This window comes from Callorhinus ursinus, unplaced genomic scaffold, assembly GCF_003265705.2.
Source record: "Callorhinus ursinus isolate GAN/ISIS: 27379988/994484 unplaced genomic scaffold, GSC_fseal_2.0 scaffold17, whole genome shotgun sequence".
In the NCBI taxonomy this organism is placed as follows: Eukaryota; Metazoa; Chordata; class Mammalia; order Carnivora; family Otariidae; genus Callorhinus; species Callorhinus ursinus.
The window spans coordinates 27,525,059-27,538,707 of NW_027397079.1; the positions used below are offsets into that span (position 1 = coordinate 27,525,059).

Consider the following 13,649-nt stretch of genomic DNA (forward strand, 5'->3'; position numbering starts at 1 on the left):
AAACTATCATTAATATCTTCACAGGAAAAGCATCTTTTAAACAATCAGAATGAAATTGTCTTTCTCAAGAAAAGGAATATCAAAAAGAACTTGTAAAGGTTAAAAATAGGAAAACATACAACCTAATAGAAAGTTCGGAACATAAAAGTGAAAAAAAAAAAACTAGGAATCAGTACTCCATCAAAATAAAGGAATAAATCAATGACATGGAAGCAATGGAATCCAGGTAAAGGAGAAGCCAACAGAAAACACATGAAGGAAATCCCCGAGATGATGGCGAAAGTATCCCAACACAGCAGTTATGCAGCATGCTTGGAGGGCAGCCAGCTGAGATCCAAGCAGATCAAATTGCTTCAGAGAGGTTTTTTCCCAAAAAAAAAAAGGAAATTGATGAAACATCAAATGTCCTGAACATATGGTGAGGAGATTTACATAACTGGGATATAGAGTTGGGGCAAGTATTTAGAAAATAAAACACTTGTCACGTCAGGGAAGGTGGGAGGCTCTACAGAAAAGACAAAGTTCTGATATATATACCATAAAACACAGCTATGAAAAACAAGGTAATATTCTCAGTAGCACCCAAAAGTGCTTAAGAACTAGAGGCACGGGTGGGTTCTGAAAGCACTTAAGAACTAGAGACATAGATATATATGAAAATGACTTGTTTAAGGTTAGACCTCCAGGTCCACTCACTTACCCTGTGTATTCAGGTAGCATCCCCTTCCCCAACCCAGCAGGTGATGGAGGTGCAACTTCCCGAGGAACTGATCCAGAGAGACTCTGAACTTGGAGTCATCAAGACAGCTGAGAGGAAGAATAAGGAAAGGGGTAAGAAAAAGGGTCAGCCAACAGGCCCTATACTGAATGATGAGACACTCAACCCCAGGACCTCCACCACCCACCTCCCTTGATCAGTTCCCAGATGCTGGCAGCCAGGTCTATATCCACACCACGTAGGAGATTAGATATTTCTTCTCTGGACCAACACATCTGAGAGGAAATATGCAGAGATACTGACAAGTCTACAATCCCTTAAGAAATGGGCAGGGATGCCTGAGAGTAAAGCTGCTAGTCAGCAAGCCACACCCATACAGTGTTTTTATGCCTTATTCTAGTTACGAATCAACAGCTAAGAACAACCAGACATTGGACGAAATCTCTTACCTGAAAGAGACCAAAATATTTAAACCAGAAAAATAGAACTTGGAATAAAAGAGGCAATTTTAAAAGACCAAAAAAAAAAAAAAAAAGGGCAGAACGAAACTTCAAAGGCATTAAAAAAAGATCCTAAGATATCCTTAAAGAAATAAGATATTTCATCCATTAAAAAGGAAAAAATAGAGGTGCCTGGGTGGCTCAGATATTTAAGCATCTGACTTCAGTCAGTTTAAGCAGCTGACTTCAGGTCATGATCTCAGGGTCCTGGGATCAGGCCCCACATTGGGCACCCTGCTCAGTGAGGAGTCTGCTTCTCCCTCTGGCCCTCCCCCCTCCCGCTCATGCTTTCCCTCTCAAATAAATTAAAAAAATCTTTTTTTAAAAAAGGAAAAGATACTATAAAATTATTTTTTAATTTTAAAAATAACATAGCAAAATTTAAAAAGAGGTTTGGAAGATAGTTGATAAAAACTCCCAGCAAGTAGATCCAAAAGAACAAGAGATATAAAAGAAGGGAAATGAAAAGAGAAAAGCTGGTCCAACAACCAAATACAGGAAATGCTACAGAAAGAACAGAAAAAATTAATAGAGAAAATTATGAAGAAAATAATAAGAAGAAATCCAGAACTGAAAGATACGGGTTTCCAGATTAAAACTGCCCAGGGAAACAGTTCACCAGGGCATTTCAAGATGAAACTTCAGAAATTTGCAGGTAAAGAGGATCCTAAAAGCTTCAAAACAGGAAAAAGGAAAACTAGGTTTTGGTGTAGAATGGGGCTTTTCCATAGTAATTTCTAGCAATGCTAGGGAGCAAAGAAGACATTTCTTCAAAATTCAGATACTGATTTCTAAATTAGAATTCTATAGTCAGCCAAGCTATCAGCCAACATTTTCAAATATGCAAGGACTTAAAAAATGTACTTCCCACCCTCTGTTTCTCAGGCAGTTACTGAGGCTGTGCCACACCAAAACAAGAGAATGAGCCAAAAGAAAGGAAGACCAAAAAAACAGGCAAAAGATTCAGTGTGGGAAGAGATGAAGTGAAGTCCTTGGCTGTCAGCCATGCAGTGGACAAGGTGCAACCATTCTAGAGCAGTGCAGTAGAGAGGGCTCCAGAAGGAAAGGAACCAATAGGATTCTTGATGCGTTTCACATGTAGAAAATACTAAGACTGAGTAGGTTTTGGCAATTCTGATAATGAGTTCATAAGATCCTATGAAAATCTGGGCTCTTGCTTTTCAGTTACTGAACTTTCTATATTACTATCACTAACCATTAGGTCCAAGAGAAACAAAAAGTTCAATAACAATAAGTTGGATGAGCTCCAAAGCCACAGTGTCATTAAACACATTTGAAGGCTGAGAATATAAAGAAACCCATCCAAATGAACTAAAAAATCCAGAAAGTAATGAGACCTTTACAGGACTGAGGAGACTTAGGCTCCCTTTCATTCCTGGTAGAGCATCAGGAGACATAATGCACCATAAACAGAAGGAGGAGAAGGCCAGCTGAGCTGTTAACAATGAGTGGTCATGCGTGGACTGCCATAACAGATTAGAAACCTGAGGATCGCCGGAGGGGAGGTCAGGTGGGAGCTCTGAGAGAAACTGCCCCCGAGGGTTGTAAGTCTTCCCTAAGGGTAAGGCAGCAGCTGCTGAAGGCTGGGGATGGGGAATGAGAAATCCACTTTAAATATAAAGACTCACATAGGCTAATAGTAAAAGGCTGAAAAGAGATACACTACTTACCCCAATCGAAAGAAAGCTGGAGTGGATATATTAATATCAGATGCAATAGATTTCAAAGCAAAGAATTATTACCCAGGGATTTTAAAAAAAAAAAAAATCATATTATGATGAGTCAGGAGTGAATCTATCAAGATAATATACCACTCCTAAATGTTTATATGCCTCATAACATAGGTTCAGTGCACATGAAGCAAAAACTAAGACAACTTTGACTTAAAGGGGGAGCGGACCAACCCAGAACTACAGAGATTTTAACACCCATCTCTCAAAAAGTGATAGAATAAGTAGACAGAAAATCAGTAAGGATAGAGAAAAGCTGAACAGCAATATCAACCAACTTGACCTAATTGACATTTACAAAACACTCTACTCAATAGTAGAATAGGCATTATGTTCAAATGCACCCGGAACCTTGCCCCACATAGACCTTATTTAGGGCCATTAAACATATCTCAGTAAATGTAAGAGATTCAAGCCGTCCACATCTGTTCTCTAACCACAAAATAATTAAATTAGAAATCAATAATGAAAAATGCCTGGAAAAATCCCCAATTGTTTGGAAACAAAATAACACATTTCAAAATAATCTGTGTGCCAAAAATAAATAAAAAAGGAAATTAGGAAGTATTTTGTAATATGATGGAAACCCAATAGAATGAAATCTGTGGGGTGCGCCTAAAGCTGTGTTTTAAAAAATGTATAGCTTTAGATGCTTATATTAGAGAAATGTAAACTCAGTGTCCTGAGTTCCCACCATAAAAAAATGGAAGAAAAAGAACAAATTAAGCCCAAAGAAAGGAGAAGAGGAGAAATAAGATGCAGACATCAACGAGATGGAAAATAGACAATAGAGAAAAATCAACAAAGTAAATAGTTTTGTTTTAAGTTAATACAGTTGATAAACTCATAGCTAGACTAATCAAGAAAAAAAAGCGAAAAATTAGCCATATCAGGAATGAAAAACAGGATATTTAAAGGCTCATAAGTAGATATTAGGAATAATTTTATATCAATAATTTCAGTAATTAGATGAAAACAACAAATTTCTTGAAAACCACAGCCTCTCAAAGGAATGCTAGAAGAAATAAAAACTATGAAGAATTCTATGCCTATTAAAGAAATTGGATTTATAATAAAACACCTCTTCACAGACAACCTCTGGACTCAAATGACTTCACTGGTAAACTCTCTCAAACATTTACAGAAGAAATAGTACCAATGTGATACAAATTATTTCAGAAATTGGAGGAGACAGGAGAATATTCCCCAACAGTTTATGAGGCCAGTATAATCCTAACACCAGAACCTGGCAAAGCTATTATGTGGAAAGAAACCAAAGACCAACACTATATGAATATAGACACAGAAAATTCTTTCAGAATATTAATAGCTCAAATCCAGAATATTTTATTTTTTAAAGATTTTTATTTATTTGTTTGACAGAGAGAGACACAGTGAGAGAGGGAACACAAGCAGGGGAAGTGGGAGAGGGAGAAGCAGGCTCCCTGCGGAGCAAGGAGTTTGATGCAGCGCTCGATCCCAGGACCCTGGGATCATGACCTGAGCCGAAGGCAGACGCTTAACGACTGAGCCACCCAGGTGCCCCTTGAATCCAGAATATTTTAAAAGAATCATACATCATGGCCCAATGGTTAGTTTAACACTCTAACATTAATCAGCATAATTCACCATATCAACAGACTAAAATAGAAAAACCATATGATCATCTCAATAAATACAGGGAAAATTGACAAAATTCAATACCCATGCGTGATTAAAACAAACAAACAGGCTCAGTTCAGCAAACTAGGAACAGAGGGGAACTTCCTCAGCTTGATGAAGGGAATCTACAAAGCCCTACAATTAACATTACATTTCATGATGAAGGAATGAATGTAATTTTACCCCTGAGAGCAAGAACAAGGCAAAGTCCTTTCAACATCATAGAGGGAGTCCTAACCAGTGAAACAAGCCAGGAATAAGTGGAGAAAACTATAAACACTGTAAAGGAAGAAGTAAATCTGTCTTTATTGTGAATTCAATAGATAATTCCTAGAATTTAAAGAAACTGAAAATACTCTATTAGTGAAAAATACAGATAGAAATTCAGGAAAAAATTAAGACATTAAATGATTCAGGAGTGGGGAGTGTTGGGAGTAATGCACTGCTTTTTTGCTTTATAAGCTTTGTAATGTTTTTTGATTTTTTTTTAAAATCTATTTTGCTTTTATAAAAACGTAAATTAAATTAAAAAGAAAAAGAAAAAAGCCCCAGTAAGCATTAAGTACATTTATTCAACTCCAACTATTTCTACAAAGATAATTTCTTTATTTAATAAAGACTTTTCCCCCGACTATTCCCTTAGTAAATTAACGTGTTGGCTGAGCTTCGCCCTCTGAAAACAAAGCTTGTGAAATCCAGAAGTACTTAAAAATGCAAGCACATTTTCATTTATTAATAGACTGCAATCAAGGCTTGAAATAAAAATAAAAATGTAAATTTTAGGCATAATTAATGAGCTTTAAAATTGTTTTTCCCATGACAAGAATTATTTTTGGCTCTTAGCCCAAGGGCAAGCCTCTATGCTGACACAAATTGTTTGTCAATAGTACCTATGTAGACATATGATCATATATTTTCCTGATTATTTAGCCCATCCGCTAAACATTTAGCAAAAAGACAATTTGCAGATATTTATAGTCTTGCGATCTTGACTTTGAGGATCCATTCTCTCTTTTCTTTAACACACATTAAATGGACAGAGACAGTTCAAGCATCTTTCTGAGCATAGCCATTAAGTTCATTCGATCCCAGGCCAGAGGCAGAATCAAGGAAAACAAAGAAATACGCATCTGAAGTGAGAGACCCCATATCCCTTGGGTCCACTTGCTCTGTTCCTTTGACTTGTCCGACTGCTTACATTATGAACCAATCTATTGCTGCACTCAGTGTACAAAGCCCATGGTCTATGTATTTTTCTTTGTATCTACGTAGATTGAAAAATCGTTCCCAAATTAATTCATAATTAACATTTTATACAAGAAGTCAATAGGTGGCAGTTACTCAATATCTACCCATATTTCAAGGGAAGCGTCCCATTAACGAGGAGCAGAATTATCCCCCCAGGGAAGTGTATGTAAAACTCACGGGCTGTTTCTCAAGAGAAAAGGGCAGAAATGCAATAAAGCAAGGTGGACATATTTTGGAAGCCCAGCACTCTCTGCAGAGTGTTGACTGGTGTCCAGTGGGACCACTGTGAGTGGAAGATGTGTAATGTTAAGTCTAACAAGTGCCACTGAAGTGGAACTTTTAGAGGTTAAGTATGATACCCCTGGGACCCATTTGAAAATGGAGCTTTTCAGCTTAAAGTTCTCCTCCTCAGAGACCACGTGATTTAAAGAAGGTGCCCTATTATTCTGGATCCTGGCACTCATCACAAACTATGACTATTTATTCTTTTTGATTTGTCTCCTTCCCTAGAATATAAGTTCCACGAGGTCAGAGCCATTGTTTCTCTTGTTCATCACTCCATGTCTAGAGCCTGGTAAAAGGCCTGGCATGTACCAGGCTCTGCCTCATTCAGAGTATGTGATTTATAAAGTCTGGCCGGGAAAGGGATTATCCAGAATGTGTTGCTGTTGTTTGTTGTTGCATTTTATTTAGGGTACAGACCTATTCTTCAAAGGACACTTTCAGTGAGAGTTCATAAAGAAGCCAATTGTCGTAAAAATGTCGTGCCCAGTGCCTGGCAGGGAATAATACATGCCCAAGTTCTCAGTTGCTTATTTGGGATATTGTCTGGTATAATCCAGAAAACACCCTCTGGACCTGAAATGATTTGTCCTTCAACACGGAAATTGGAAGCTACAATAAGCAGGTGCATATAGCATGTGATTCATTCACTTGGGCTATCACTTCATTTAGGCATTCATTCATTCAGTGCCAGTCATTTACTCATTCATATATTCACGCCATTTACTTGTTCCCTATATATTAACCAATTATTCATAAATGCCTGGTGCTGAGCCACAGTTAAGACATAAATTGTGCAAGAAGAGGAATATCTGATGGAAACCAGTGTGATGGATTAGAATAGTTCAATAGTCCCCCCCAAAAAGGCTTAATGGTCACTCCATTTCTGTTCCATGAGTTAAGGTTTCAGTGTGTTGAGTTTTCCTAAACTGAAACCAGCTCTTAAAGAACTACTTCATTATCTATCAGGAATTTTTAGGCTTAACCCATATTATTGCTGCTACCTGGGCTGCCCTTTTCCTCAGCCAATGAAAACCGAGGAGGGTCCTGGTTTGAGGTACCCCTGCCTGAATGGGCCTTTGTGTGCTTTACGTGCACACTAACAAGCTAAGACTCAAGGTAAATAATACACACTGTTTAAATATGATTTTGAAAGCTATGCTCATCTATAAGATAGGGATCTAACTGGAAGAATACTACTAGTAAACAATTATGAAATTTACCGAAGCTGGGGACAACCTCAAATGATAGAATATTATCACGGTGAGGTTTCCAGGGGCAGATAGTAACGGAACTGCCTAATCAGAAGGAAAAATGTATTATCTTTCCAAACGGGAAAACCCAAAGAAATAAATAGTAGCATGAAGCCTCAAAGCCACTGCCATAGGCTACCTCCTTTGACCACATAGTTAGAAGATCCACAAAAACAAGAAGAGAAAGAAGACGGGCAGTGAGGGCTAAGGCTCTCCCTCTGGAGTCCAATTCTTATTTGGGCTGTTGAAGTTAAAAGAACTCAAGCTTGTGGTGGTAGTTCGCAGCCATGAAGGAAGTTAGGGGATTTAAGTTCTGAGCAAAGCCAAAGACAGTTGGGTACAAGCCTAAAGTAAATGAAAAAATAGTTGAAGATTTTATCTCTGAGACCAGAGAAAATGTAGAAAAGATTAAGAATCTTTATATGAATGATAACTATTCAAGACTGGTACCTTCAAATACTTAATGTAAATGCATGCACTACAAGATCACAAACTCTTCTGTTCAATTTCAGTTCAACGGAGGTAGACAGAAGGACACAGGGAGAACCTACAATAGGTCAGCTACGGGTTAACCTACTAGGCATCGTTCCTGTCCTCATGGTGCTTATCATCCTATCAGAATGGCTAAAACAATAAGGACAAAACCGAACAGTGTCAAGGATCACTCGTACAATGCTGGTGGGAATATAAAATGGGGCAGCCACTCTTGAAAATGGGTTAGCTGCTTGTCTAAAAACTAAGCATGCAATTGTCACATATCCCCAGAATTGCCCTCCTGGGCATTTATCCTACAGAAGTGAAGACTTGTGTTCACATGAAAAACTATACACTAATGTTTATGGCATCACTGTACAAGTCCAAAACTGGGTGTCCTTCCACAGGTGAAGAGTTAAACTGTGGTGCACCCATACCATGGAATACTATTCAACAATGAAAATGAACCACACAACAACCTGGATGAATCTTGAGAGAGCGATGCTGTTAGTAAAAAGGCGATCCTGAAAGGTTATATACTGTATAACTCCATTTATGTAACCTTCTCTTTTTTTACATTTTTAATTAAAATATATTTGACTTATAACACTGTGTAAATTTAAGTTGTACAGTATGTTGCTATGACACATTTATATATTGTAGTATGATTGCCATTGAAGTAATAGTACCTCTATCACATCACATAATTATCATTTCTTATTGGTAGTGGGAATAATTCAGGTCTAGTCTCTTAGTACGTTTGACAATTAAAATTCAATATTGTTGTCTATATTCACCATAATGCGCATTAGCTGTCTAGGACTTATTTATCTACTAGCCGCAAGTCAGATAACATTTTTGAAATGAAAAATTATAGAGGTGGAGACAGTGGTTGCAAGGATTAAGGAAGGGGTGGGAGCAGGAAGGAAAAGGATGTGCCTATAAAGGGAACCATGAGGGACACTCACAGTGGTAGAAATATCCTGTATCTTGATGGTATCAATGTCAATGCTCTGGAATGAAATACTGTGATTGTTCGGCAAGGTGTTACCATTGGGGGAACTGGGGAGAAGTACAAAGATCCTCTCTGTATTTCTTACAATCGCATTACAATCACAATGATCTCAAATTAGAATTTAACAAAAGCAAAACTGAACAAAACGAACATTTCCAAACAATTAGGAAATTTTACATGGGCATACCTCAGAGAGATTGTGGGTTTCGCCCCAGACCACGGCAATAAAGCAAGCCCAATGAAGCTTTTTGGTTTCCCAGTGCATATAAAAGTTATGCTTACACTATACTGTAGTCTATTAGGTGTGCAATAGCATTATATCTAAAATGATAATGTACATATCTTTATTTAAAAACACTTGATGGCTAAAAAATGCCAACCATCATCTGAACTCTCAGCACCTCATAATCTTTTTGCTGGTGGAGGGTCCTGCTTTCAGTTGATGGCTGTTGACCCAACAGGGTGGTGCTGAAGGTGTGATGGCCCTGGTAATTTCCTAAAATAAGACAATGATGAAGTCGGCCTCATTGATTAACTCTCTCTTTCATAAATGATTTCTCTGTAGCATGTGATACTATTTAATAGCGTTTTACCCACAGTAGAGCTTCTTCCAAAATTGGAGTCAATCCTCTCAAACACTGCTGCTGCTTTATCAACTGAGTTTATGTCATATTCTAAATCCTTTGTTGTCATTTTAACAATCTTCACAACCTCTTCACCAGGAGTAGATTTTGTCTCAATAAAACACTTTCTTGATTCGTGGCAGCGGCGGGCGTGGAGTGAGGAGGAGCGCGGGGTCTCTCTACCAGTGTGGTAAAGCCCCAACGCCCTCACCAGGGAATTCCAGCGTCCCCCTGGGGGTAAGACCGGGAGTGGAGGCGTGGCCTCCTCCTCCGAGAGCCACCGAGACCGCAGGGAGCGCCTCCGGCACGTGGCCCTGGAGACCATCGACATCAACAAGGACCCATATTTCATGAAGAACCATCTGGGCTCGTACGAGTGCAAGCGGTGTCTGACCCTGCACAACAACGAGGGGAGCTACCTGGCACATACCCAGGGGAAGAAGCATCAGACCAACTTGGCCCGGCGAGCCGCCAAGGAGGACCCCGCCCAGCCAGCGCCAGAAAAGGTCAAGGTGGAGGTGAAGTTTGTGAAGATTAGCTGCCCAGGCTACAAAGTGACCAAGCAGAGGGACACGGAGATGGGCCAGCAGAGCCTCCTCTTCCAGATTGACTACCGTGAGATCGCCGAGGGCATCATGCCCCGCCACCGCTTCATGTCTGCCTATGAGCAGAGGATCGAGCCTCCTGACCGGCCCTGGCAGTACCTGCTCATGGCCACCGAGCCCTATGAGACGATCGCCTTCAAACTGCCAAGCAGGGAGATCAATGAGGCCGAAGGCAAGTTCTGGACTCACTGGAATCGGGAAACCAAGCAGTTTTTCCTGCAGTTTCTCTTCAAGATGGAGAAGCCACCAGCCCCACCGAGCCTCCCTGCTGGGCCTCCTGGGGTGAAGGGGCCTCCTGGGGTGAAGAGACCCCCACGCCCCCCCTGATGAATGATCTGCCCCCCTGGCCGCCTCTGCCAGAGTCTTTGTGCGGGCCACCACCGGGAGGCCTGCCTGGGCCACCCATGCCGCCCAGTGGGCCTGCACCCTCAGGGCCTACAGGCCCTCCCCAGCTGCCCCCCCCAGCTCCTGGTGTCGACCCCCAGGCACCAGGGGTCCGCCCCCCCAACATCTGGGGTCCACCGGCCAGCACCAAGAGTCCACCCCCCAGCTCCCGGGGTTCACCCCCTGGCACTGGTGGTCCACCCACCAACATCTGGGGTCCACCTATCTGCTCCGGGTGTCCATCCTCCCCCATCTGCTGGGGTTCACCCCCAGGTCCCAGGAGTACATCCACCAGCTCCTGTGGTTCACCCCCAGGTCCCAGGGGTGCACCCTCCAGCTCCTGCGGCTCATCCCCAGGCCCCTGGGGTCCACCCTCCAGTGCCTGGGGTCCACCACCAGCCTCAGGGATCCACCCCCAGCCTCCTGGGGTCCACCCTCCACCTCCTGGGGTCCACCCATAGGCTCCTGGGGCCCATCCTCCAGCTCCTGGGGTCCACCCCCAGCCTCCTGGGGTTCACCCCTCAAATCCTGGGCTACATCCCCCAACTCCCATGCCCCTGATGCTGAGGCCCCCACTGCCCTCTGAAGGCCCTGGGAACATTCCTCCCCCTCCCCCTCCCCCAGCCAACTGAAAGGCAGCCCCTTCTCCAGGCAAGTCTGGTGTCTTTTCTTGTGTTTCCTTCAGAGCTGAGTTTGGTGCTTTTGTACGGGACTATGTAGTGTCCCCACTGCTCATGAAACGCCTCTCCTGAGGCCCGGCTTGCCAAAACAACAACAACAACAACAACAACAACAACAACAAAAACACTTTCTTGGCTCATCCATAAGAGGCAAACCTCATCCATTCAAGTTTGATCATGAGCTTGCAGCAATTCAGTCCCGTCTTCAGGCTCCACTTCTAATTCTTGTTCTCTTGCTATTTCTACCAACATGAGTTGCTTCCTCCCCTGAAGTCATGAACCCCCCAAAGTCATCCAGCAGGACTAGAATCAACTTCTTCCAAACTCCTATTCATGTTGATATTTTGACCTCTTCCCGTGAATCACGAATGTTCTCAATAGCATGTAGAATGATGAATCCTTCCCAGAAGGTTTTCAATCTGCTTTGTCCACATCCATCAGAGGAATCACGGTGGCAGCACTGGCCTTACAAAGTGTATTTCTTCCTTTTTCTGATACCCAAAATAGTTTTATTTTAAACATTTACTAAGTTTAAGTTGTGCTAACTTCTGATACATAGAAATGTGTATCCATATAACTATGCTATATGTACATACATATATAAATACATACAAACATAATTCATATCCATAGTAACATTTTGAGCTTTACCCATGAAATTAATTTCAATTTGGGTCAAATATTTCATCTTTTACAGTAAATCTAATCTGTTCATGAGACTCTTCAAGCCCTCTGAAGGAGCACTGGGATATGGCAGCGGGGCAGTCAGAACTGCCCCCAGCCCATACCGGGTGCCTTGTTACAACTTAGAAAAAAGGAGCCACATCTTCGGAGTCAGAGACACAGCCAAACACCAATAAACTCGGCTTGAGGAGTGAAGCCTGGCAGGATTTCAGCTCTCACTCACTGTCTCGTGCCCTTGTCCAAGCACGAGTGGGCAGCCGTCCTGGAGGTGGCTACTCAGTGGTGGTGGGAGCAGAAAGGGGTGATCAGGACCCCCTTGCACAGCTCTACTCCTTGCTCAAAAAGACTGATTGAACTTGTCTGGCTGAGTTTGGTCAGACAGGGAGTCCCTACTTCTTCCAACCACTTCTGTTGATTTTAGCTGAAGAGGGAGATCTCCTTGATAGGAGAAGACCATTTCCGTGTTCAAGTGTGCACATGGCTATGTCACATCCAAGTGGACTTCCAAAGCTTAATCTTAAGAAATAACCCAAGGTTGATTCTTGATTCCTAAAACTTATGCTGTCAAGCTGGCTTTAGAGGAACTATGCAACTTCTCTCTTTGAAGTGTCCTTAATCTCCAAGTATAAACCATAAAGAAGGCCTGTTCCAAAACTACTCAGATGAATTCATCACTTGGAGTGGGAGCTGAAACTATTGCTCTCTGAGACTTGGCTCAGCCACCTTCAGGCTGGGGTGGTGCGGGGGATGGGGGAGTCTGAAGGGAGGAAAGAGGAACCAGTGGGGAATCTCTGGGCTGCACCCTCACCCCAGACCCACAGGGCAGAGGACCACAGCAGTGGGGGGACACCCCAGCTGGATGTGTCTGCAAGACAGGTGCACTCAGTCCTGTACTCTTGAGGCTGGCTATGAGGGCTCCCCAAAGTATTTCTTAAAGAATAAGACCTGAAAGTCGAAATGATTGCTTGATCCACAGGCTATAAAAGGGATGCTGTGTTAGCAGGCATGAAAACAACATTACAATAATAACCTCAAAGATCACTGATCATAGGTCACCATGACAAATACAAGCATTATGAAAAAGATTTAACAGATTGCAAGAATTCCCAAAATGTGACACAGAGACACAAAATGAGCCAATGCTGGTGGAAAAATAATGCCGATAGACTTGCCTGATGCAACTTTGCCACAAACCTTTGATCTGGAAAAAATGCAGTATCTGAAAAGTGCAATGAAACAAGGTATGCCTGTGGTTCCTATAAATATTTTTAAAGGAAGTCAGCTCTAAATTCAATTTATCTCTTCCTTCAAATTCTAGTGTGCTTGAGCAGATGTGAGAGCTTCAGCTCTACCCTGAAATGGGCTATGACTTAGCATCTAACGGGTTTCTATGTCCATAGCAGAGTGCTGGGCTCTCTACCTGCCCCAGGCATTGCCCCTGTGCTCAGGTCGGCTACCGTCCAGATGGACAGGCAGGCTCAACGTCTGCAATTAGAGAAGCAGAAGGAGTCCCCTTTGTCCTTAGGTCCAAGCAACCTTCTCTGCTCCAGCTTCCCCAGACAGCCCTCCCTAGGCATCAGAGGTTCATTGACTGCCCCCCGCAAAGGCACTCATTAAGAATGCTGACAGTTTGCTTTCCACTTGGCTGTCAACTTTTTGTGCGTGTGCACTATCTTTAAGGGTGAAGTTCAGCCCTTCCTGCTGCACACTTCATCTCTATTAAGAGATACTGAAATTGGAATGGTGGTCTCTCCCAAGATGGGTTTTGGG

The 13,649-nt window shown here is 42.1% G+C and overlaps 1 pseudogene; it reads left to right on the top strand.

The window, feature by feature from the left end:
* Positions 1-273: 273 nt before the first annotated feature.
* On the top strand, positions 274-11,147 carry LOC112834565 (uncharacterized; annotated as a pseudogene).
* The last annotated feature ends 2,502 nt before the right edge of the window (positions 11,148-13,649 follow it).